The sequence below is a fragment of the Maylandia zebra genome, linkage group LG18 (assembly GCF_041146795.1).
Source record: "Maylandia zebra isolate NMK-2024a linkage group LG18, Mzebra_GT3a, whole genome shotgun sequence".
Lineage (NCBI taxonomy): Eukaryota > Metazoa > Chordata > Actinopteri > Cichliformes > Cichlidae > Maylandia > Maylandia zebra.
The window spans coordinates 17,099,680-17,127,437 of NC_135184.1; the positions used below are offsets into that span (position 1 = coordinate 17,099,680).

At 39.4% G+C, this 27,758-nt stretch overlaps 1 long non-coding RNA gene across 5 annotated transcripts; it reads left to right on the forward strand.

Annotated features, from left to right (window-relative positions):
* Positions 1 to 1,307: 1,307 nt before the first annotated feature.
* LOC143413700 (uncharacterized) lies at positions 1,308 to 27,194 on the forward strand. Of its 5 annotated transcripts, none has more exons than XR_013094304.1 (4): positions 1,308 to 1,431; positions 20,485 to 20,536; positions 24,221 to 24,286; positions 24,387 to 27,194. It is a non-coding gene; the product is annotated as an uncharacterized LOC143413700 (long non-coding RNA). The 5 variants fall into 5 exon arrangements; XR_013094306.1 differs by having other exon boundaries at positions 24,418 to 27,194; XR_013094307.1 differs by having other exon boundaries at positions 24,221 to 24,282.
* Positions 27,195 to 27,758: the final 564 nt, after the last annotated feature.

Genomic DNA, 27,758 nt, shown 5'->3' on the forward strand with positions numbered 1-27,758 from the left:
TGCCCCCTGGGCGCCTCCTGGGTGAGGTGTTCCAGGCATGTCCCACTGGGAGGAGGCCCCGGGGCAGACCCAGGACACGCTGGAGAGATTATATCTCTCGGGAACGCCTTGGTATTCCCCTGGATAAGCTGGAGGAGGTGGCTGGGGAGAGGGAGGTCTGGGCCTCTTTGCTTAGGCTGCTGCCCCCGCGACCCGGCCTTGGATAAAGCGGATGAAGATGGATGGATGGACATTTGATAGTGTCTTATAATTCCACCATACAAAATCGTGGACTGTGTTTTTTAATGTATTGACCAGGCCAACTCGGCATGCGGGAAGTGTGTTAAGCAAACAACCTTTAATAAACAGTATGGATCAAAATAAAGGAAATGATTCATCTCGCTTCTTAACTGGATTACGTGAGAAGAGCAGCTCGCATTATTATTGCTTTTGGAGGACTTGTATTTCCCTGTTGTCTGGGAGAATGGAGCCCGTTGACCTGTTGGAGCTAAATCTGTTGACTGCTTGAGTTTGATTGGCACAGATTTCTCATGATACAGGGATAAAGTGCTTATTTTACTCTGATAGTGATTATTGAATGTTGACTAGTGGAGCCTGGTTGGTCTGATTTAATTTATTTGTAACATTTTTTCACCCCACCTCATTTCCTGGTTAAGTCATAACATCACATGATGATCTCATCATCATATGACTGAAGAAGACTCAATACCTGGACTAGATTTTGTTAACTGTGTGCGTGTTAATGATTATTACATATCATTGCTCTTGGTTGGTTGTATTTGGTTGGTTGAACCAGACAGAACCATTGTTAAAAATAATCTATGACACAATTATCACTTTGGTATTTACATAGTGTTAATAAATTACTATCTTTTTACCATTCAAGTGTTACCCCTCAGTTATTCTGCTTATTACTGGGATATATTATAAAGTGCTACGATTTAGCCTTATAACTGTTTTGGCTAAAATATGTTGTATTACTGCATTAATTCAAATGTTTTCTCAAGAAATAAGGTGAGAATTCAACTACTAAATATAATGTAATGTGATGTATCATTATAATGTTGTTCAGCAGCATGCATGGAAATGCTTACATTGTAGCAGTGCAGGTCTTGTTACCACAGAAAGCAGGCAGCCTGACATGGTGGCCAATAAAATCAAAAGTACAACAACCCCTATTGAGTTTCACGGTCACATTTGACATCAATCACTGATGTCCAGGGTCAGCAGTGTGATTTTATCCACATGACTCCTCTGATCACTCCCTGACACTACTCAGCAATGGGCCTCTACATCAATTCTTTACTGAAAGGGCACTTACTGGACATAAGGTTGTTATTGCCAGAGGTAGTTTGAAAAAACCCCCACAAAGCGGTAATACCACTGGAGATCTCTTAAACAGTGTTCTTCAGTCTATGAGCGACAAAACCTGTAAGTGTGCTTTTTTTTTTTTCGTCAGAAAGAGAGAAAATTGTGTTGACTTTGGAGTCTCTTTTGTTTCTCCTCATCACAGGAGTGAGGGGTCCAGTGAATTTAATAGGCCAAATGGCTGACATTTTGATTTTGGCAGTGGGCTTTTGACTTTGATGTCAACCCCTACAATTTTCCTTGCAAAACAGGTTGTGATACGTCAGAGCGTTATGTGCAATATTTACTGTATTTCCCTCTCTTTCTCCCGTGAGACCACTTTAAAGTGAGGAATCAGAATGGAAATGATCAATCACAAAATCTCCTAAAATCACATATTTACTGTTCAAATACTGCACGTTGTGTTCACGTATTGGCTTGTCTTCCACTCTCTTACTTAATCTGTTTAGTTATCTGGCTTATGAGCAACTTTTTGAGTCCCCTCACAGTTCTAACACACATTTAAGTTGTTTTTCCTGCCTTCAGTCTCTGTCCACCAAGTTACATGGAAATTCCCACCATGCAACGTGATAGTACAGCAACAAATCGAAAAGGACGCATGAATTCTGCTTACGAACATTAAAATCAAAGGTCACGCTGCAAAATGTTCACTACTGGACATATTGTACTCACGTGTGGTATATTCATAAAAGCAGCTAGTTACTCATTTCTATGCAAAATTAATTCTGATTTGACATGTCATGCTCTGCTGCCAGAATTCTGAAGCCAGATTGTGCCATGTGTTTTTGTTTTTCTTTTCTTGCGCATGTGAAAGACCATTTGGAAGCAATTTTTCTCTGTTAATATGAGTATTATTTTAATTGTGGTAATTATAGGTTAAACTGTTCAACCACTCTTAGGTGCTCAGCAACTTTTGACAACAGGTCAACTCTTTTTAGTCTATTTCATCTTTTGCATTACTTCTTTTTCCCTAAAATATGAGCACACACAATAAAAATCGTAAGACTGGTCATTTTTGATCAGTCTCTAAATACAATTAAAATAGTGGCATTTTTAACATTCCCATAAGAAATCTGTGCTCTGTACTTTTCAGTAATCGTGAACATACATAAAATAACATCTAAAGAATAGGGCTTGTTTTTCAAATAAATAACCTGTCTTTGACACAGATTACCACTGTGACAAATCAGCACAATAAGCAGCGAGAAACTGAGGAGAACGTTTTTAGCAGTTCGGGTGTTTGCTGACTAACTTCTTTGCGGTTTCCTGTTTCCGTGACCCCTAAATCACAAGAAAGATATAGTAGTCTAGCTTAAAGTCTGGCAAAATTTAACCTTGAGCAGACCTTAGTGGTGGGTGGTACAACATATTTCACCTAAATGAAGCCTACTTACAACTGAATTCTGCCAGCGCCTACAGTCTGAAATGTGACAACATCGTCATCGTTGTTTGTCCTTGCTAGTAGAGTAATGTCTGAATTGCAGAGCAGATTCTCTGTTTGTTTGAGCTGGCCCTAGAGCCCGATATAGCTCTTTAAAGTAGAATTTTCAAGAGAATAGTTTATGTAAACTGTATTAAGGTTTTTGTGAGAAAGTGAAAGTGGTAATTGTCCACATTCCAACAGTTTCAATCCATAAACTTTGGGACCATCAGCCGTGAACAATCCAGCTACTAGCAATTTGTGTAGCAGATAATAATCAGGCTACATGCAAAGCAGCGTTCCTTTGACAGGCATTAAGGCTGTGGCCCATGCTGTAAGGGATTTGAGACATTTAAAGGAATGGTTGGTTTAGTTTAAATAACCTTGGACAAGAGGAAAAACTAGACCTCCTCTGGCCACATTAACAATTTCCCTCCAAGAGAAATCCAGATCATTTATCAGGATAAACCAAAGTGTGGATACATTCATACTTTAGTCTACACAAAGAAGATATGTGGCACTCAGCTTGCATTTCATTTATTACCTCTTCTGCACTTCCAATTTTCAGAGGCTACAAGAGACAGCTTACAGAACCCAAGTGTAATCAGAATAATAACACAAACACTTCTAACGACAACTTCTCCGAAGCAGCTATGGCAACAATCTAATGTCTTCACCACATGCAGACACACGCAACAACTGCAGCGTCCTCAGTTGTGATTTATGCCCCTTCTCGCAAGTCTCTCAGGGTCCTCTTCAGCACATGGTCACCTCGTGAACAGCTGGGTGAGATAATTTGACTGGTACTGGTAGACTGGATTGCATGTCCTTTCAATGGGTGCTCTATTCTTAAATGAATGATCTGGTTTCATTTGAGTCAGATGGCTCACTCAGCAACGCTCTTACAGCATCAGGTAAGAGTGTTGCCCTAATCAGGCTGCTCTAATGTTTCCAGAAAAACTACGGGTATTTAGAAATGTGCACCAAATTGCTATAAAATAAAGCTGATGGTGTGTCTATAGATGGAGTAAACATGGTTAAGATGGGATAAACTTAAATTATAGACTGTGTCATTCTAACTTAAATTTTGCAAGCACAAATTTAGTACAAGTGATGTGAATTATATCTATATCTACATATGTCTACATAAAGTTTTAATGGAGTCCATCAGTCATCCTGATGGACCTGACGACTGGTTTTCAAGTAGCTGCCAGCTGATACATCGGGGGAAGTGTATCGGGTCAACAAAGAGCTGCCACTGATCTTGGTATTTTCTTCCTCATCCAGCGCTGCGCCAACAGGTGCTACTTCATTCAAAGAGATTAGGTGATCTCTGTCCTCAGATTCCTGCCCACTTGGAATGTCCCACATGCAGAGGGAGACAGACTTCTCTCTGCTAAGGTGGGAGGAGAAAGCATGAAAAGATCAGCCTTTCGTGCTATAATGCTAGAGCAAAAGCAAAACTTGCTATTCACTGAATCATTTAATTTTAAGGTAAAATAAATATTTCAGCTCATAGCTTAGCTTTTACTGGTTTTCTTTGTCTAACTTGTGATTGCTTTGGATTGCTAGTCAGATAAAACTGTCAATCCGGATCAAGATGTTAGATGTTGAAGAAGTTGTCTACTTGCATTTATTTTTCCTGTTGATGGTTTTATTTGTCTTCATGATAATATCCTCGAAATAAAACAAACGAGAAGAACTCAAGCAGATGAACAAATCTGATGGAAAAGAGGTGGCATTAAATAGGAGGTGAAAAGTCAGCAATAAACTTAGACTTACAAGGCAAGGCACAATGTACATTCCAATTCCTTTAATTTTAAATATGTTTATATTGTCTATCCTGTAAAATAGTCAGATATCTATTCATATTAATGTACAGAATTCACCTGCTTGCTGCTACTACTGCACATTCACCCAGTGTATATACTATATGTGTGTGTGTGTATATATATATATATATATATATATATATATATATATATATATATATATATATATATATATATATAAAAACACCTAGCACGCCCCTGCGGGCGGTTTATCCTTCAAGCTTGGGTCCTCTACCAGAGGCCTGGGAGCTTGAGGGTCCTGCGCAGTATCTTAGCTGTTCCCAGGACTGCGCTCTTCTGGACAGAGATCTCCGATGTTGTTCCTGGGATCTGCTGGAGCCACTCGCCTAGCTTGGGAGTCACCGCACCTAGTGCTCCGATTACCACGGGGACCACCGTTACCTTCACCCTCCACATCCTCTCGAGCTCTTCTCTGAGCCCTTGGTATTTCTCCAGCTTCTCGTGTTCCTTCTTCCTGATATTGCTGTCATTCGGAACCGCTACATCGATCACTACGGCCATCTTCTTCTGTTTGTCTACCACCACTATGTCCGGTTGGTTAGCCACCACCATTTTGTCCGTCTGTATCTGGAAGTCCCACAGGATCTTAGCTCGGTCATTCTCCACCACCCTTGGGGGCATCTCCCATTTATATATATATATATATATATATATATATATATATATATATATATATACATATATATAATGTTCTTCCTCTACACCCCCCCCCCCAATTTTTGCACATGTCGAGGAGCGTGTCAGGCTACATTTCACTGTGTGTTATACTTGTATAACTATGCATGTGACAAATAATAAAGAACCTTGAACCTTGAAAGAACCTTGAACCTTGAACCTTGAACATGCCGGAGATGGAAAATTTTTCCTGTTTCCATCCCGTAGCTTCTGTCTATTATTCTTTTTCTTTCTTTCTTTTTTAGCACAACTGCAATTGTCCCCCATCATCATTATTATTATTATTAGTAGTAGTAGTATTAATATTATTATTATTATTAGATATGTAACATGGGGGCCTGTCTTGGGGTCTTGGAGCAGGCTGTAACCTCAACTATACTCTACTTTAAAAAAAAATCTGCCTTGTCTGATTAATGGCTAACATAAACCTTTTCAAGTTGTTTTTGCCTATTTTTGATTGAAACACTGAAGAGAAGGGTACAAAATAAAGAGGGAGAGATTATGAAATTTTGGTACATGACTATGCAGTTGACTGCCAGACAATAGCTGGTGAGACAATGTGGCAAGCTCCTTAATTATATTTAATTACAGTGTTTTGATGCTTTCAGTGCTGTTGAGGTGAGAATAGGTGAGTTGTTCTGTGTTACATGTTCACTTCATGGTCTTACTTCCCATATTGCTTCATAAAAGAACCACAGTCCCATGCAAACGTCAGGTAGAGACATAATCACAAGATATACTGGACTTATATGAATTAAATGCTTCATGAAGTTTTATTTTATGTCCACTTTTCCACTTCAGCCAGGCTTAAAAAAATGCATTTAATAACAACACTGTTCAAATTTCCTCTGATATTTCTCTTATTTTTTTTGGCAAAATCTCAAACTGCAGAAATTACCTGTAATAATCAAAATAAAGTTATCTATTTATTCACGGGCATATTTGGATGTAAAATTAAATGGTATATCTTGATAAATGTTGAAGTATGTCACTACAAATTAAGAATGGGACCATGGTGATACAGTGAGAGTAGTTTGTAGATGGGGTGCAGCCTGGGTAAAAGGAGGTCACACATGCTTTGTGTCCCCCAGGGAGTCTTACTGGGCGAGACATGAGTGCAGTCTGCATTTTAGGTGCAGCTCCTGGGCGCCACACAGATGAGCTCATGAAACGCTATGCTGTCCCCCTAACAGGGGTTGGGGCGGGGAGGGTGAGAGGAGAGGGTATTCTTGCCATCAATCACCCAGGGTGGATCTGAGATCTACTGTTCCTGGATGAGTCCAACAGGCAGGAGGAACATGGGGCCAAGGCCACATTAAAGGCATTGCGTGTCACGCCTCAGCATGAAAGGGTTGGGATGGAGTCAAAGGAGAGAGACCATCAGGATAACAACCAGGAGGTGTGGTGCCACGCAACTGGAGAGGTGTAGCAAAGCAAGGAGACAAAGTGAAGAGTGGAGACTGGGGTAGGGGAGGGACACATCTGAAGGAGAAACTTGTGAAAATTGAAGACTGAGGCAAATGAAAAGGGACAAACACTGTCAGAACACCAGCTTACAGCATAAAGCGGTATAGTCAAAATCTCTATCGTTGGCCAAATTTATATAGTTTCTATCGTATATCGTTTATATCGCTCACCCCTAAAACATTATTTGTGAAAGAATGTGTCATTTTAAATCGCTCACTGAATTTGAGGGTGTTACCAATGCGGAAAGTTTCTTACCTCTTACCATCGACTGTAAGTGGTAATTTTGCAAAGTGGAAGCATTTAGAAGCCACAGCAACTCAGAATGGGCCACCAAGTGCAGACTGCTAGTGTGTAAAAGTCACCAGTGCTGTCCTGGTTCAGTTCCTCTTGCATTCATATCAGCACAAAAACTGTGCAACAAGAGCTTGATGTTATGATTTTCCATGTAGCTCCTGTAGGTGTACTGCGTAGGCGGCCAACTACTTTTTTCCATATAACTTATCTTCTTTTGTTGCACCAGACTATGGCCATCCTGATTTTTGCCTTAAAGTGGGGAATTCTAACATGTCTAACATTCATGTAGCTTCCATAAAATTACCCACTAGATAGTGATGTTCTACTAAAATGCCTAAAGCTCAGTGTTTTCACTGCTGCTATCCTGGTGTTTTGGAACCACGAAGGTGAAAAAAAAAAAGAAAACAACAATTGCTCAGTAAAGAATAACCTGCTCATTTTTCTCAGACATTAGAGAAGCATCTTCTCAACTAACGTTCAGCAAGAAAATGATTGCGTTTCCAAAAATGTCCATGTATTCTTTCAAATCCTCAAGGTATTTTAAAGAGTGCCGTTTATTTGTCTTTATCATCTGTTCTCTGAACCTTACAGGTCATCAAACAGCTGCCTACCCAGTTAGCGTATTGCCGTCCTTCCAGGAAAACATGGCAGCTGCAGCCAACAGTGATAGAGAGAGCGGGAGAGAGAGGAGGAAGACAGCAGGAGAGAGCATAGCTATGTGCAAGGGAACTGGGGAGGCACTGGGGCATAATTTAAACAGGAGACGGCTGTTTCACAGACAGGAAATGAGAGGAAGGCTAGTTCCTGGGATGGGACTGAATTGGATGGTTCAGACCCAGACCGGTATCAGAAGGAGACTTATGTGGTGTTCATAAGGATAACAGTAAGGTCATTGAGAGCAGCATTTCCTTTTCTGATCATTTGGCGAGCTTGTCAGCACCAGTATCTCAGTTCCCACATCCCTCTAGAATCATTTCTATGGGCTGGATTCAAACTCTGAAATTCAGGCCGGAGCTGAATAAGACCTCCTGTTGCTGTGCCTGTTTATAAGTTCAGCTCCAGTTCTTATATGCTGACTACTTTGATTTGAAGTTTCGGGCAGCTTCCATCCGATGGAAGGAAGTCAAGTTGAAAAGGCACAATATTACATAAAAAAACAGTATAAAAATATGCTTACAGCTGAGAATGCCCAATGCGACCTGATCTCTTTGAGACCGCAGTTTTGATTTAAAACAGACACAGTACACCATAGTCAGAACCCCACTCTACCTAACGGTTCTCATGTCAGTGTTCTGGAGGAGCAGGCAGTCCTAAGCTGCTCTGGACTGTGTAACATCCAGCCATCTTGTGAGTTCTCACTGATCAGACTCATGAAGAGCAGAGTCCTGTGCCAGCCCAGCAGATTACTGCCCCTAATCAATCTGATTAGATTGAGAGGGTGGACACCTTGGCTCACATCTGGGCTACATGCTCTAACTCCCCACAGTTTAGTCTGACAGCTAACAGAGCCAAAGCATTCAGCTATGCAGGAAGCTGATCATTCAGTGATACTGATGGTAGCAAACTTTTTATGCTTATGTGCAGTTCTGCAAGATACAGAGCGTGTGTGCCACTCCGTGGTATTAAGAGACCACCGAGCCGGGCTTTGATAAATGAAGCAGAGTAAATACAGTAATGGAGGAAATTCTCACATGTATTAAATCTTACTTTAGGTTAATATAATGCTTTGTTCTGGTAGATGACAATTTCAGGAACGTGTAGGAAGTGAGGCATCTGAACATATTAACTGCTGTCCCAATCTAGCTGTTCAAACACATCAATTTCTATAGTAACATTTCATAACACTCCCTTGTGAGGTCATTTCAACCACGCTTTAATGATATATGCGCGTAGGCCGAGTTCCTCTCACTTTTCTCTGCTCACAGGCAAGAATAACAGTCACATAAATCATCCCAGGCCTCCTATTTTAAACAGGTGTCACTTTGATGATAAAAAATGACATCTTAATTCAGAGGCGCAATGCTGTGTCAGAACGGATTAACACATCAGAAGCAATTTTTATTTTTTTTGGTTCCAGCATCATTTGGGTGGCGGTTGAGCGTGTCAGTAAATATTGGCCTCCGCTTCTCCTGGGAGGGCGCAGTGGAGTGACACGGTCAGCCTTGATGTCTCTGGAAGAGGAGTCATCTGTCAGGTGATCGCTGTTGGAGGGTCACCTCGAGGAACAGATGAGAACATTTTAAGATGTGTTTTAAATTATGTTGCTTAAGGTTCAATTTAAACAGTCATGCCTGTGCTTAGACTGCAGGACAGTTTGAGCTGCGTACCGTTATTGTCTGCCAGACAAAACTTTATAGTACCACTGTAATTTCAATTGAATGTCATAGAAGAGGTAAAGCTGACAGTATCAGGTTAAAATTACAAATGCGTGTTTGCTGTTCCAAGCTGGCACCAGCTGTGTGAATAGATTGCTAATATATATATATATATATATATATATATATATATATATATATATATATATATATAATATTGCTAATAGGTATCAGCGAAGTGACTGCTAATACAGGCCAAGGCAGTAAGCAAGGCCCATTTTGAGTAGCATTGCCTGCTAAATCTAAAAGACTTCCTCATATTTAGTAAGAATATCCCATTTCATGTTCTTTAATGATACAGCAAAATAAATGTCTGGTATTTATATACTCTAACTAAACACTCAAAGTATTTAAATACGACAAACCAGAATAACTCAAGCATACATGACTTTATTCTATGTACTTTAATTGCATTTTTTTATCTATTACCACCAGTGTTGGGACTAACGCGTTATTAAGTAACGCGTTACAGTAACTACGTTATTATTGTGGTAACGAGCACGGTAACTAGTTATTATGCCAAAATCAGGAACGCGTTACTTGTTACTGGGATTTGGATAGGGTCGTTACTCGTTACTTCGTGTGGTGGCTATCGCGGAGCTTCCACAGATTCAGTAACATTAGCAAGTGGTGAGGCCAGCAGGTGGATGAAGGAAAAGGGACGCAGACGGAAAAGAGACCGAGGCGGCCGCCGGTCCAAGTGTGAACTGAACTTCAGGTAAGAAGTTATGACCTGCAGTCTCTCTGGGTCAGATATAAACCAAGTTTAGGTGGAGTTTATTTTCGTTATTCTGACTTTTTCCGTACTGCGTGCTAGCTAGCATGACGGAGTTTCTATACAGCTGGGTGGTGCTATGATGTTAACGATGTTAAACTTTATTTTGTTCATAAGTTATTAGAGTTGCCAACCGTCCCGTCTGGTATTCAGAGAAAATATTACGCGTTTCTTATTGAGGTGAAAAGGAACAGTTTGTCCCGTAATTCAGCTACAATGGAAAAGGCACAAAGCTGGAGTTATTCTGTGTCTTTGCTGCACAGCTGCCTCTTCTTCTCTCATTCTCTCCCCTCCCTCTCCCGTTTCTACTTCAATCATGAAAACTGATCAATGATCAGCTGATCGTCTTTTCTCTCTTGTGTGTTTATCGCCCACTTTGCGCCGAAAGAGGAAACCAGCGGATGTCGCGCTAAACAACAGCAGCACGTTTAAGCTTGATCAGCTGTTGTTAGAATTTATTTAATATTAATTTCTAGTATCAGCTGATGTTTGCTGGAGCCACAGCTGCAAAAAAGCTGCTGGTCATGATATGGTTTGGTTATCTGGTGAGAGGGAAACATGAAGATGAAACCAGGATGTCCTTACTGGATCATCAGAGCTGAACAGGTGATGGAGAAACAGGTTTACCTTTTAGGTGACATGAATGAGTTGAAGGGAAGTTATGAACTGTTTCTGAGAGACAAATAACCCCAGGATCCTTTTCTAAGTAGCTGACAGCTGGTAACTGTGCAGGGGCGGGTCTAGCAAAGTGTTGCCAGGGGGGCAGGTAGGGCATTAACAGGGAAAGGGGGGCACAAAGAAATACTTTTCTTTCTTATTCTCATTTAAAATGTCTAGCTTTTAAAAAATAATTATCTGAATCTTACAACAAACGATTGATAGATTGATGCATATATACCATCAGACAGTGTACATCACTGTCACAACAGTGTTTATTTTCATTCAAAGGCTTTATGATTTTTCCTATAATGGTGGGCCAGTCTCTAGTCAAAATGCCCGGGATGATTTTTTTGTCCCAGTCCAGCTCTGTATGCAGCTCATCTGCAGTCTGGTGTTACCTACATCTTCCTATTCGGAAGGCAGAATTTCCGAGTTCTGAGTACAATCGAAAGCACCACGACTGCAGTTTTTGTGTTGGATGTAAAAGGCGCAGATGACACTGTGACGTAGGCTAGAATCATGGCAGCAGTCAATGACGGTCCAGGCGTGGGATTTCTCTCGTGGAAATATGCACATTATCTTTTTCTTTCTATTGGTAGGTGGCACAGTGCACTTGTGGCAAGTAAGCAAGCTAGAAGATTGGCAAAGTTATGGAAGCAACACATTAACAAGAGAATTCTGAGTAAAACCAAAGTTACTTTCCCTAGTAACTAGTTACTTTGAAAGTAACGAGTAACTTGAAGTAACTGAGTTACTTTTGAGAGAAGTAACTAGTAATGTAACTAAGTTACTATTTTAAAGTAACTTACCCAACACTGATTACCACATGCCGATAGGTGCTTAGGGGACAGTTTGAAGTTCGGTATCTTGCCCAGGAATTGTCCAGCATGTGGACATGGAGTACTACCTACACGGCCTCTCAAAGTAAAGTTTAGTGATCTGACAAAAAGGTATTAAAGTAGTCAGTCAAATTAACCATGCTTTGTAAAAATGTGTTTATATCCTAAAAATGATCCTAAGAAATTTGAGTAAATTGAATAGTTCTAGTGAGGATAGTATGAGAGAACTGTATAAATTTTAAAGATATATTTCATCAGTATATGGAACTATGGGCTCACACTAAGTTTGACTTTTTTAAATATATGGTTAATGTTTAAGTCTCCATCATAATAAAAGTGTTGGAATAATCCATCCTTCATCAGCTAATAGCACAAGGGAACTGACATGCAGGGGTCTCTGCAGACTTGCGCTTTCAGTGTTTATGGACACACCCGGTAGTTACCGTCTGTTTCTTATAAAGGATATCAAAGAGGGAGCGCTGCCTGAGCCACAAAGCACCTGTTTCCTGACACTTCCATAACACGTGTTTGCCGCCGTCTTCAAAAAGCTTTCAAAGGATGAAGACACCGGCCGTGCTGCCTTAGCTTACTACATTACATGTTAGATCTAAATCACAGAGCTGCGTTCATTTAGTTGCTGACTGAAAAGTTACATTTGTTCTACGCTGTCACCACACTCTGAAATCTCTCTTAATTTTGCTTTATCTTTGCAATTATCTCCTGAGGTATTCACATGTTATACATTTGGAGTTTTTACTCTTCCATCTGATAAAACTACAGTCACAAATGCAGAGATCAAAAGTACAAAAGGACACAGACGGTGTTGTATGCTTTGATACTGATGGTCAATATAGTCAGTATTGTGGCCGTGATAATGCCTGAGGACAAACATTAGCAGGAAGACAGGAGGGTTTTTGGTCTTGCTGTATGAATAGATAGTTCCATTTATAAACACACATGTAAAGTGATAAAGTCAAACCCAAAGGAAGGAGAGGAAGCAGTGTTATCTCCCTTGTTGCTGGTAACAACAGGGTGTCTCAGGTAGGATGTGATTGTTTCTCTCTCCATGTTTGTACATGTGTGGTGTTTTTAGAAGATCTGACGCCTTGCCTGCTTGTATTTGATCTAGTGACTGTAATCATGCCTAAATTAACCTTACTTACTACCAGGGGTTAAAGTCGGATTTGGCAGGTGGGGGGAGCCCTAAGATAGATTTATAGGGGCACACTCTGAAAGAAGAATTGCTTAGGAATAAATGAGAATAATTTGTTTTGCAAGCTCCAGTGAACATTTCTTTTTGTATGGACTGTGATCAGTGCTGCTCCTATTGTATTGTGTATTTAGCCAAATGAATTCAACAAGATATAAGAATATACCAACCACTAGACACTGTAAAGTTAGTATAAATGTCAGTGTTGGGCAAGTTACTTTGAAAAAAGTAATTAATTATAGTTACTAGTTACTTCTTCAAAAAAGTAACTGAGTTAGTAACTGAGTTACAATATTCTAAAAGTAATTAATTACTTGAAAAGTAACTATTGCGTTACTTTAAAAAAAAAAAAAACAACCTTTAACCCTCTGGGGTCCAGGGTATAATTGGCCATTTTTAACTACTTTTGATTTTCCCTCCACATTTTACCTTTAAAATCGATTTACTTTGCCTTGTTTGGTATCATCCTTTTCAGCACAACCTCACGTGTCTGAATTTACAGTTATGTTTTCATTTTGACATACTGTATTAACACAACTGATCTAAAATCAGATAAAAAACATAAAATCAGAGTAGAAAAAGTTATATTTTTTACTGTAACAACCACAAACATGTTTAACGAATCATATTTCATAACTTTAAATGCAAATATAAATTGTCAATTTTAAAATCCTATGCACAAGTTTTGCAAACAACAAAGTTATTTGCATCCATTTACCTTTTACCTTAATTTTTTAAATAACCATTTCAAACTATTTACAGAACAATCAGCTGTTCTGCATTCAATATGATGCCACACAAATTATTTGTGCCACTCCAAATATTTCTGTCCACTATAAAGGAGAACATCACAGCCTGATACCTGCAGGTCTGACAGCAGCAGGTGTATCACTCCTTTTTCTACCTGGAGACAGCAGTCGCCTCATTGTTTTGACACACAACACAAAACTATCCACAACACTACATGCTAACTACACAAGACAACACATTAACTACACACTCCAAACACGCTAAACGTCACAAATCTCTCACATCTTAAACCTCGCTCTCTCTGTCAACTTACATTAAAATTGATGTCTGCTGAACTCGATATAACCAAGTAGTAGATGAAACCAGTGCAACATAGTGCATCCCTGTAAGTTTTATCATAGTACTGCAAATTAACCAGTTTAGCCTGCACTAAAATGAATTAGGACACTGTATTACAGTTTAAATTTCAAATTCATAAAGATCCACTGGCTGAGCAGTGCTTACCTTTCAAAATAATATCTTGTCTTCCTCTCCTTTCCTCTCTTTCTTACATCTTTCCCCATCTTTTAGTGTTGCACACTTTCTCTCTGTCCATGTGAAATACTAGCAGGGAAAAACATGCGCACAGTTGGTGAATTTGGTGATATTTGTTGAGCTGCTTGAAAAGTTGTGTTTAAAATTACCTGTGAATTTTAAAAAACGAACAAGATGTTTAAGTACCATGTCCGCAACTTTACAATTGCATAATGAACACATCCCGGGAATGAGAAGGAAAAAGAACATGTTTAAGGTGTAAGCTCACAATGAAATGTCATTTTTTGGTCTTTTTTTACTGAGCAGATATAACTATGCTGTCATTGGAAGCAACATCAGGCTGCACACGAACAACAAAGTCAACTCATTCAGCAGGAACATGCATGAACCTGCCTATTGGATTTAATAACTCATTAACTGAAGTTGCCAGAATGCTGCTCCCCTGCTTTAACCCCTGCTTACTGCCTTGTGGTTGTGTGCCACTAATAATCAGTCAAGGCGCAGTTTAATTCCATGTTGGACTCATAAAATATGTAGTGAAGACTTTAACAGGTGGACACCAATTCAGTATTTTACCAAATATGAGATATGGTCATAATCTTTCCTTCTGTTCCTGAATAATTTATAACATTGCATAATATTTTTTTGCCAAACAATGTAATTTAAGAACAGCACAGTGGTGAATGAGTTTGCATGTTCTCACTGTGTGTGAGTGGGTTCTCTTTGTATAGACCGTCTTCCTACCACAGTCTAAACAAATTCAGGTTAGTTTAACTGGTGTTTTTAAACTGGCCATGAATAGTCATCCGTCTCACTGTGTTGGCCCTGAATTAGACTGGTGACCTGTCCATGATGACCACACAGTTTCACTTCCATTATATACATAAAATGTTAACACTTTGTAATTGATCAGCATTAACCCAGCAATTCCTGGATTATGGTCAAAACACATTTTGTGAGCTCACAGTTAGCTTAAGTATTTAGCGACAAAAAGCAATCAGTTCCGAATGAGTGTGAAGTTAACCCCTAAGGGTGTTGAAGAGCTATCACATTCCCAAAATTAAGATGGACTGAAGCATGCAAGAATGATGCTGGTGTAGAGGCATAAAAAATCAACACTGTGTTTAGGAAGACATTTCATGATGTGGCAATCCAGCTGTCACATCATTAACATCTACTTGTTAGATCTATTCACACACTGCTATAATGCTTTAAATAAATTCTCCTCATTTTAAATACTAAAGATGGATTTCTGCTGCTTATCCACCTGACTTGTAAAGACCTAACCAAATTACCCCGAGAAAATATCAGACCACATACTTTACATGCTGGTCCCACTAGTAAAGCGTTAAGAACCTTATGTAGACTTTAAGTCTGATGTTTTGATGTCACTGTTTTTGAATCTTTTCATTTTTCCACACTTGTGTCCCATCAAATTCCCCAATCTAAAGTCTAATTTAAAGTTCTTGCATTGCAGTTTCCTGATTTGAAAATGTTCCCAAAATCCAGATACATCAAACAACATGTGGCCACAGTCATTCATGCATATCGAGTGTAATATAAACAAAACTCTGGATTATGTTCAAGCTTTAAGTTAGGCACACTCAGACAGTCTGTAAACATGGCAAAAGCATCTACTTTTGCAAGAAAAAAAATTGGCTGAATTTGCTTTTCAGTAATTCTCCACTCTTAGTTGTGGAAATTGATTTACATATGGGATATTTGAGAAATTAGGTTACCTCTGTAGCCCAGTCAGCTATGTGAATGTGTCTGCACTGAGAAACTCACACTTATAGTCACCTGCTCCTTCTTTTCCAGTGAGAGCATGTTTAGCAAAGCAGGGTACTGCATGAAGAGATTTCCCCCCCAGTTTCTGTCTGGCTGTTCAACTGCCAACCCCATCAACAGACATTACCTACCTAACTTTGTAAAAGTCAAAGTATTTCGTCTGAACAACCAACCAAGCCAAGGGAATCAAAGTCAGGCAAACAAAAGGCAACTTGTGGGAGCAAGATCACTTAAAAGTAATTACAAAAAGTAATGAAGCTACATTAAAAGGTGCTATTTGTCTTTGAGCAGTGGTCTTGCTTTAGAAGTGAACTGAAGGGTGTAAGTACATGAACCAGTTCTTCACAAACCAGGTCTGTTGAAAAGTCGGCGGTTCATGAACGAAAGCGGTAAGGTGGTGAGGTCAGGCGAATCAGGAATCAAAGGTTTGTGTACAGTATGTGCATTCTGGTGTGGTTCACAGGCGAATCTTGATTGATGACCACATTATCAGAGTGTTCATACAAAATGCTGCTCTGTAACTGATTCAAACAAGAAGTTGTCCCAGCAGAAACAAAACAGGATGCTTAGTAATGTCACATGAGTTAGCCACAGTTCCTTGATGACAGATAGCTCTGCATAAAGGGTGATGTTTTGTCATCTGGATGTCGTCAGCTCTGTCTGTCTTTGTCCTCACAGTCTCTGATCCATCTCCCTACAGGGCTAATGGCAGTACTTGTGTTGACCATTACATACAAAACATATTTACTGTTCACATGCACACACACAGACACACACGCAAAAAATCAGATAAAACATCCACATTAAACTACTACCTCTACTCCCCTTTCTTTTTTTTCTCTGCCCTCCCCCCACCCCTGCCTCTCCAGTAATGAAAACAAGATGTTCTTAGTCTCCATAGACAGAGAGTAGTAGCAAGTTAGGGCTCCAGTCTCCGCTCCACAATTCTCTTAAACCCTCATCTGACTTTCTTAAATATGTGACAAAAATGCATTAACGGAGACTTTAGGGGCAGCACCTTGACTGCTGTAAATAAAAACGTGCTGCTCAATGCGAACTTTCCCTCGCCTGTTAAAGGTGGGGAAGTGGCTGAGCCTCATGGAAGTGGGTACTCTGAAGGACTGAGATGAAGCTCGTTGAATAGGACATGAGAAAATTGGGAGTTTCTCTGCCGGCAGGCATCTCTCTCTCTGCATATTTGTGTGTGTGTGCATACTGTAAGCATCTGAGTGTGCACTTTCCACTAAAAAGAGGTGAGTATTACTACCAGACTCTGCACCTGACCTTCATTTTTCAATTTGTAAACCAATCTTCTCACAATTGGGCACCAAATTAAAGGATAAACACAGAAGATATTCATCGTGTTTACTTCAAAGCCCTAAACATCACTATACCTTCCTTGCTCTGTCCCCTTCACTTAAGCCCCCATCAGCAGCATTCCCACCCAATCACTGCTTCTTTTCCTGCCATACATTAGTCCTAATCACGGTCAGTCCTTTTTTTTTTAAGCCAGTTATCGCTTGTCACTCTGTAGCAAGCGTGTGATGAAGACATATAGTTGTTGGTGCTTTCATTTTACATGTACTTTCTCATAATCAAAGTGTGTGCTTGTGTCCTCCTTCTTTAAGACTATGTGCAATTTAAAATATGTGTTAATTGTGACTGATGCACACTGTTAATGGTTCCGATCAAATATTCCTATATTCCCTGTGTTGCATGTCACTGTTTTTTTTAACATGTTTTTTATATATGTAGCAATGTTGCTTCTTTCATGTGATTTTATCTTAGCAGAGGTTAAAACAAGAGAATGACTGTTATCATGTAGTTGAGTAACCCTGTGTTAGCAAGTTACAGGTATCCATGTTTATCCAATTTTAATACAGGAAATTCGTTTTACTTTACTTATCATTAGCAGTTATTTAAAAATTCACTAACAGCAAAGTTAGCAATGTAATATCCTCAACCCAATGTTTCACTGTGCTACACACGACACTATTTTTCCTTATTTGACACAGTTTAATATAGGCCTGGCCATTTTAAAATTTGATTACACTACAGAAATTGTAGGAAGATATACTACATAACACAAAAGCAAGTTGTGTTATGTCTAGATTGTTTCTGATTTGTGAATGTCTGCATGTTGTTGTTTCCCTGTTTCAGAGCTTTCAAGCTTGAAAGCGCAAAATGTGCGTATGTTTACTTGGACTGACACTTGTGTTTAGTTAGCTGCCCCTCAACACATTTTGGGCAGACTGTGTGAATGGGTGTCTCAGGCCGCCAGTTTTTCAGAGCTTTCAGACATTTTAGTCTTAAATTAATTTAGTACTAGTTTACATGGTAAAAGTGTTTGGGAGAGACATTGATCTCAGTCAACAGTTCATTATCTTTAGTGGGCAATTATCCACATTGTCACGTTTGCATTTATCCCTGTGACTCTAAGGTCACAGGGGTCTAGTGTAATTCAAGCTGCATGGATGACTCCATGGCCTTAGTCTTTAGGGTAAAGTACACCCAAGGGAACTGTCTCCACAAGCACACAAAAAGCCAGTTTGGCTCAACCCATTTTGATACCTTTGCATTTTTTTTAGTGTAGGTTATTTATCTTGCTTTTGTATTTGCAAATACAGATGTGTTCAAAGTCACCTTCACTGTCGTTTTCCTGTAACTATAATAACTCACCATACCATAAATGTCCATCTATCAATTTATTTTCTGCTCGTCTAGTTCAGGTTGGTGGGATGGGGCTGAAGTGTACCTCAGCTGTCATAGGGTGAGAGGTATAGCACACCCTGGACACATCGCCACTTTGTTGCAGGGATAACACAGAGAAATAGACAACCATCATGCATATTGTGAAGAAGCTGAAGGAGAGAACCCACACAGACACAGGGAGATCATGCAAACTCCACACAGAAAGGACTGGATTCAAACCTAGGACCTTCTTGTTGCAAGGCAGTGGTTATTCCCGTCACACCACCATGCTATCCCGTGCCATAAATAATTTTGTAACTGTTGTTTTACATACTTATCTACAAGTTTAAATACCCAATCTCTACTTGCTAACACTTGTTTTATTATGTGCAAATCATTTGCCAAAAAGAGAGAGGGAGTTAAAATCATTTGATTAAGAACTCATTTAAAAACTTTTTTTTTTTTGGCGTAAATACTGAACAGATATTTGATTGATTTGTATACATGATTATAATTAGGACATTATTTGAGTTGCAAGTGCAACCTTTAAAATGAAAACTGTTGTAGCAATACAACATCATAGGAAAATTTATAATAAGTACTGGACTTGTATATCTAAATCCACCAGATGAGTTACGGATGTATTTAATATAGAAATGCACTTGAATCACATACTTGTTTCTTTTGGCAAGTTATCGAAGATAATATTCGTATGTTGATGATTATGAGCAACCATGTTGTGGTTTTGCCAGGCTAGATGACTCCCCCACCACCACATGTGGCATTTGGCCTTCAGAAACTCCTTAAACAATTTCTCCCTATGACAATACACAATACTTCATACCATAACTGACCCATATGTGTGCAAGTTCTACAGTTGTGTCTGGTAAACAAGATCAGATTTCGATTTCCCTGATTTTGAAGCCAACCATATGTGTTCAGACAGAACGTGCACATTTTCTGATGTGGTTTGATTGCACATGAAGTCAATGAAAATACAAGAGAGGCATAACCAGTTAAGATCAAAACAAAATTAAAATGTTACAGCTTGCAACTCTGGCAGACGCTGGCATGCTGTCAATGCATTTATCTCTACCTCGATCACTTAGTATGCTGGTTGTTCGAGGTAAATATGCTCAAAGGTCAAGCAGTAGACTGTGAACTGCAAGAGGCAATCCTATATAATCAACAAATCTATACACTGGGCCAGCTTTACTGACTACACAGCAAATTTAAGGATAAACAAGTTACTTTAAGCTACATCATGAACCTGAATGCATAACTAAAACTCTGCACAGTATGTATGTGTGAGTTGTAATAGCACAAAAATAATATCTGTGTGTACAAAGCATTTTCTCTAGGTCCAGAAGCAGATTATCCCCAACATTTCCAGTTGTTTTGCAGGTTTTCAAGTGAGATCATACTAACAGCATAAGCTTATGAATGACTCATTTTTAGTTCCAAAGAGACATGAGGGGTACTTACTAAATCTGACATGCACTGACTCTTCAGCACAAACTTCTCAGTTATGTTACATCAGTTGCTGCTGCTGTTTAGTTTATATGGATCCTTATTAGGTACACCGATGCAGCTGCTATTCTTCATATGGTCCACAAATAGCTTCACACTATGACAATATAATAACTTAACAGAGAACACAGAGACATAAATTCTCTGTGTTAAGCCGTTACAGTGCACTGCTGAAACACTAAACTACTAAACTACTGTTAACTGAATAATTAACTTGAGCAGCAATAACTTAACTATAACTTAATTTGCTTACAGCTGTAAATGTATACCAGCAGAACTGAACTCCCTGCCCTGGTCCCTCCCACCTGTAAGTATACATGCACTGGCACGTAACTATCAATCCAATTATTCATCCATCTATCTATCCATCCATCCATTTTCTGATGTAATGTAATTCAGGTTAGTGTTAGAGTAAGGCTGGGGCCTGTCCCAGCTGCCATAGGAGGAGAGGCTGTGCACAGCCTGGACAGGTTGTCAGCCTGTCACATTCTGACACATAGAAACAGACAAGCATTCACGCTCATATTCACACCTATGGCCAGTTTAGAATAACAAATTAACCTAACGCTCGGGTCTTTGGACTTTGGAAGTAAAGCCAGAAATTTCAAATGTAACTTAGTTCAAGGTTAAAATATAGCAGCTGCACCTGAAGGCAAATACAAAGGTATAATTTGCATGTATAACGTTTAAGGTGTTGAATGATGCTTGGTTATGCAGGATGGAAAGGCATTATGCGGTGCACTCTCAGAAAAATCGCTGTGGCTATATTTCATTAAAAATTTCAGGGGAATATTTAAAATAGAGAAAGGCTATCCAGCACAAATATGAATGGCTGACTTTAAACACCTTAATGGCCCTCAGACCAGAACTTGGCAGTCACTGGAGTTGTGAGTAATATCCGTCTGCAGGCAGCTAGTTCATTTAAGAGACGAGCAATAAATGGCTCAAGTGAGGGGGAAGAAAATACTGTGGTTCATTTTAAACAAGGTATGGGCTTGTCCATTTCCTTTGTTTTTCAGTTCCAGAATGGAAATCATAAATAATAAATAATAGCGACTTTTTTTGGTTTTATATATAGTATGGCACAACAAGGGTGCACTAACAAATAATGGCATCAAATAACTTGTAAAAGATTAACCAAATCCAGATTTTAGGTCACAAGTTCAAATATGCATCACTTATTTGAAGCTTTGCATTCCAGCTTTGACCTTCTAAATGACTTAAAAGTCACAATGAGAGAATGAGTCTCAGCGTTAGTACTAAGCACCATCTCCCTGCAGTGACACATTTTTTAAGCAGATCCTCATGTTTTCTTGAGCATTGCCTGTCTTAATCTTGGGAAAAAGGCCTATTTCCTTCTGGTTCCAAGTTCTCCCACTGAGGGACAAAGTGTGTCCCTAAGTTCAAGCGGAACCTCGGGCAATGTAAAGGGGTGAGGAGGACAAGAGGTAGATCCATGTTAGAGCCAGGATATACTGTGGGAGTGTGTGGGAGAAAACTGAGAGGTTACTGACCTTACAGGGAAATAAGTAAAGCTTGAGAAAATACACAATAAACAAGAGACAGATTACAATCATCTTAAGTCATGGAACTGAAGAATATAGCCTCCATGACATAGAAAGGTTGCAGCAGAGAAGAAGCAAAGAAGAATATCCTGCACAGATACAGCACTGCCATCACTACTGCCACCATCCCTGGACTGCGTGTTGTTGTAGATTTAACAACATTAAAACACAATAAAAATTGTATGAGTGAAATGTCTACATAACAAAGCTTAACCAAACATTTAAACATGCTAGCTTAAGTAAAGAACTGTTTGCTGGTGTGACTTTAATGACAACATCTCCCAACAAAGAGACCATGCTTCCAGCAAAAATTGATGCTTTTACAAAATCTATTGAACATTTGATTAATAGTTCATCATTACAAGTGTTCATAAGAAAAGCAGTTATTGAGGAGGAGATCTTTGCTCTAGTTCACACAAAAATTGTTTTTGTGTCATTTGGATTCTTACTTGAAACAAGCAAACCACAATTTCAAATAAAATTCTAGATAACAAAAGAGCTCAGCGCTGTTTCTGATGTAACAAAACCGAAACAGTTTCCTATTAGAGTTTCCAACAATTATGTGTCACCACTTCCCTATACCTCTTATCAGAGCCCATGTACACAATGGAAGTGACTGACCTGTGCAGCTCTGATGACATACAAAATGCTCCCAGAGGCTTTTGGTCATGTAGCAGCACCAACAACCTTAGTGGACGTACTTGGGAGGTTAGCTGAACTCCGCGCAATTATTCAGTATCTCTGGGCATCTGTAAGACATTTTCTATGATATTACACAACTGTAATATTTTCTGTTAGTCGGAACGTGATCAGATATAAATTACACAGACTTCTTACATTTCACAAATTCATGTTTAACCTGATACTTTAAATGAAAAATGTATGATTGTGAAATATAAATGGAATCACTGCAGCACACACAAACACATGCCTGGATGCCCATTAGCAGTTTAGCAAAGGAGATAGCCCCAGTGTGCAGAAGGGTAGAAAGAGAAATGTTGTCACAGGCCAAGATTAGAAGGTAGGTTGATAGATCCTCTCCTGCTTCTAATGAAGCCCTGCCTCATATTAGCCCTGGGTGAAGGAAACAAAAAGGGAGGGTAGCGTAAGAGGCTACAATAGGGGCCAGGAGGAGAGAGTTATCTCATGCTAACTTAGTTAGCTGATAGGCTCCAGGGATACAGGAGAAGAAGGGTCAAGACCCCTACCAACATCCCTCTGGGGACCAAAGCACAGAGAAGTCAACATTCCTGAGAAACTCGGAGACTTTCCTTCCCTGGAGAGATGGAAAGATGAGGGAAAGACTGATTGAAGGGGGAGACACAGTGGGCCTAAGAGAGCAAAAGAATGAGAGAACTTTGCATGTTCTTTCCATTTAGCCTCCTCACAGAATGACTGCACACACAGACACTCACTTCACTTTATGCATCACATACGTTTTCCAAGCCATTTACAATCCCAGGCATTGTTAGTGACTCATAAACTCACATTGACCTATGTACACTCATTCCTGTCATTATTTGTGAAATATTTTTAGGCGAACTCCTAAAATAGTCTTTCTCTCTCTTCTCCCCTTGGGTAAGTAATTTCCAGAGCAGTGGTGAATGGCGCCTGCAGAAGTCTGAGGGCCAGGAGGAATTCGTACTCTTTGGCAGAGAGCCTTTGTTAAAGCGATATATCAGGCTTATCGGTTGCATGTGCATGCAAAAACAATTTGCATGATCTGTACCTGTGTTTGTTTACAGACAATATGGGGACGCAGCTAAAGTACCAAATACCATGCGGGGGGCTGATTTTCACTTAATCATCAGCCTTGTGTTAGACCTCTCTCAGCTGATGTTCAGCTGAGGCATGAACTGCCAAATATGTGAACATTAAATTTTGGAGTTCTTGAAATCAAAAGATTGAAAAGGTTTAAGTTTGAGACTTTTCCCTCTGTTTCCTTAAGCCTTTTTTGTCGATTCAATGAACAGTGAAAACCATTATAATCAGGGGATTATTTTGACCACAACCCCCCCCCCCCCCCTTTTTTTTTAAAAACAAATTGTAATATTTTAGAGTCTTTGAAGAAACTACTTAGCATGAATGTGGCCCAGACTGTGTAAACTGTACCGGAGCCAAGACCTCTAAACACAGCAAATTTCAAGGTCTTACAATGATGCATTCTAATGGCACTTTTTCTGACCTCCCAACTAAATCCCCATCACTCCCCCTACTGTACAGATAGCACACAGAGGAATTTGAATCTCAGCTTCGTGTGGGTTTGATCGTGTTGTGAAATCAGGAACACTTAAGGAGAGTACGCACACTGACACAATGGACATTTGTGTGTGTGTGTACTGTTTTCATGTTTTCAACATTCAGCTGGCAGAGGTGCAGATCAGAAGGCCAGTGCAGAATAACAAAAAACCAATCTTCTGTTTCAGAGTCATTTCCCATTCCAGACTGAGTAAGCACCAAAGAAGGGAACTCCGCCCTGACAGACTGAGTGAGTAAGTCACCGAAAGCAATCATTTGTCTTTGTTCTGCACAGCAGGCATTATTTTGTCCTGTGTGTAAGCATTTGTCTTTCTTCATCATCATCTAATACAGCGAAGCTTTGACAGCCCTCATTCTGCTCTAGAACCCAGCTTGTCGTCTGCATCTCGCTCATGACAGCCCCCACAGCAGAGTCCTATGCAAACATGTAGGAATGTATGAGAAATATACCCTCCTGGAATGCCCCTGGCAATCACTGCTGGCCAGCGAACGAGCAAGAAGGCGGTCACATGTCTTCACAAAGGTCCAGGCAACTTTACAGCATTCTCAATCACTCATCGATGGTCCCTTTTTTTGGCAGTCATCTGTGGGCTCTGTGCAGCGAGAGAAAGTAAATGTAGCATTGCCAGAAACACCGCACAGCGCTGCCGCGCTGCTCCGAATAGGAGCAATGCCCTCCAGGCACCCCTAGTCTGGGCTCAAAGCCTCCAATATCTGGCAGCAGTTGTTAGTGTGCTCAAGGGGTGGAAGGATATTCAAACTTTCATCCCTGGTTAAAAATAGGCTGGCCCTCACAAAAAGAAGGCCCTGCTAATAATCACAGCTCTGTACTGGCTGTCTGAAGCATCTGGTCTGAGAATGTGTCATTTTTTAGGAGGGGCCTGGGAAACTGTAGACACCATGCTTGCTGCCCAGAATAAGAACCATGGGAATGATTGAAGGGGTCTTTTTTTGTGTGTGTGGGCCGCTGAACTAGAACTAGCCTGTCTGCAGGATTGGACAGCCTTCCTTGCTGCCTCCCGGCTGCCAAGTCAGGCATAACTCACTTAATGGCTGGTTTGCCAGAAACAGATGATTTTATGGTAACACATAAATGGCTGGGGACACAATGAGGTCAGGGACTCGTGGACATGGGAGCGATGTCAACTCTTGAAGGTCAAAAAGAAATCTTATATCGACAAGAGAGCGTTTCAGCTGGTTGCGGCACATGTATTCATGTAAATTAAATACTGGGACATTAGATTTGGGCTATTATTCCAGATATTTCCTTTAAACTTGAGGCTCACTTGACTTTTACATGGTGAGAGTTATTTTCTTCTTTTGAATATGTTTAGACAAGAGTTCATTTAGAAGATCCATGCCATTGTCATGTTTATATGTGTGGTAAATGTAGTTGCTAGCCATTCAGGGAATAGAACTGCATTTGATTAAGATTAAAAATATGTATTTTTTGTATGTAAATATGTAGATTTATGTATGTAGATTCTTTTATGTATAAGAAAGATAGCTGTTGCCCTTATTTCCAGTCCTCATATCATATCATATCAAGCTTTTTGGGGTCTACACAAAATCACATAAAATAATAAAAAGGTTCAATTCACAACGTACCAGCCAACTTAAAAAAGTTTAAAAAAGGAAGACAATTTGTTTTTTCCTGTGTTTTAAAGTGGAATGTACTACTAAATAAATGTGTCACTGTTGCTGACTAATTCCAAATAAACCACTTTGTCTGTTTATATTATATATTACAAAGTGTGGGAATGCTCAAGTATTACCACTATTCTTAATTTACAGGAAATGTGACAGGTGCACTGTGAATTGCCTTTTCTTGAGGAAGCAAACTTGCTGCTGTCATTAACCTGGCTAACAATTAGCTTTTAAAACAGAGAGAGGTGTTCATGGGAGACAAACTGGTTAATGAGTTGTCAGACCAGTACTTGGCTTGAAAAGCTTCCAGAGCTGAACCTGGGAGGGATGAAAACCATCGCAGAGCAAAATGTCACAAATAGTCTGAATAGAAAATCCGTGATCTGCAACTTACATAACCTGTTGTACTTTTATTTATTTATATTTGTGACCCAGTAGTTGTTGCTCTGAAAATAACCATTGCAGAAATGTGTTAAATTTTATAAATAAATGGCATTAATCTGCAACCTAATGCGAACAATGCATGAACAAATCCATTTTATTAAATCCATTTCATCGTGTGAACGAGCCAAAGCTTTTCAGCAGTGCTGCAGTATTAATCAATCCAAATTTCGGTTTAAATGGATATAATACTTGTTTGTTTTTGTAACTGTATATTACTTACCCCATTACTTGTGTTTAAATACTCGAGATCTAAACAGTTTTTGTATTTTTCTCTAACTCTAACATCTTATATTTTAAATGAAACTTTGCACATGTTTGCCAACAGTTGTATCCAATATAAACCTGGCTTGTTGCTATACTAATCAATTATGATCTGTTATGGATTTTCAATTTTTCTCGCTCATTATGGAGTATGGCCATAATGAGCAAATGACAAACTGTGAATGAAGTACTTGATTTATTTTTGGATTATGGCCCTGCTGAGTATAAAACTGTCATAAACGAACAGAGGATGACCACAAAAGCTTTGTGTCCGTAATTTGTGAAGAATTAACAAAGACACATGCAGTCTCTGTCACGTAGTGAAACTCGTGACCTTTGACACCCGCTGACCCACAAAAGCACAAGCACACTTGGAGCTGCTGGACTTCTGGCTCGGTTCTGGAAAAAGGTGTATAATGATTGGCTGGGTGAAAAGTTTAACATCAATAGCACTTTAAATGAAAAATGACCGAAGTAGGACAAATATAACACGACTTAAAAAAATTGCTTTTGAGAATATTCATTTAAAATCATGCCTGAGGATGGTTTTTTTTTTTCTAAATCTGTACATTTTGTACTTTCCTGGTAAATAACCTTGCGGTAATGTACAACTTTAAAAATTTATCAGCTTGTTTGTTTGACAGTGAACATGTGTGTCAGTACTGCCTGACCTTTTTTCCAATAAAAATAAATCACATATAAAGTCCAAATCTGTTACTCCATGGTTAGTGTATAACCACAAATGAAGAATTCACAGGAGGTGAATCAACACACAACACCTTTATAAGAACAAAAAGTACATTTCAGATTAAAGAAATACGAATCATTGGTTAATTAATCAATGAAAAATTTTACAGCTTTTGTTGAGTTTGTAAGTCTGTCCTTATTTTGATATTTTTCACTTCTAATAGTTCTGCAGAGGTGAGGAAGATTGTAGTACATTGAAGGAGCTCTGTATGTGTGTTTGTAATGTGTGTGTATCCACTTACTACTAATAAAGCTCCATTACTCTTGCGTTTTAAGGCATTAGAGATGTCAACATTGTTAAGGCATGTGTATTGTTTTCTCAGTCAAGGAAAATTAGAAAATGAATTCCTCTGGGCTGAAGTGGAGTGTGTTCACAAGAGAGGGTAAGTGAGGGTGGTGCTCATGTGTGGGGGTCAGAGGGGAGGTGGTGGTGCTGCTAGGAAAGGGATGCCAAATTGTGCTCAGTCACTGGCAGATCATTTGCACTGAGACAGCTGAATTGTGGGAAAAGAGGAAGCATGGTGGCTCTGCCATTTGTTTTACTTGTTTTAGCCTCTTACCCACACATGCTGAGTACATCCTGGCGTAAACTCACACTTTTCTATT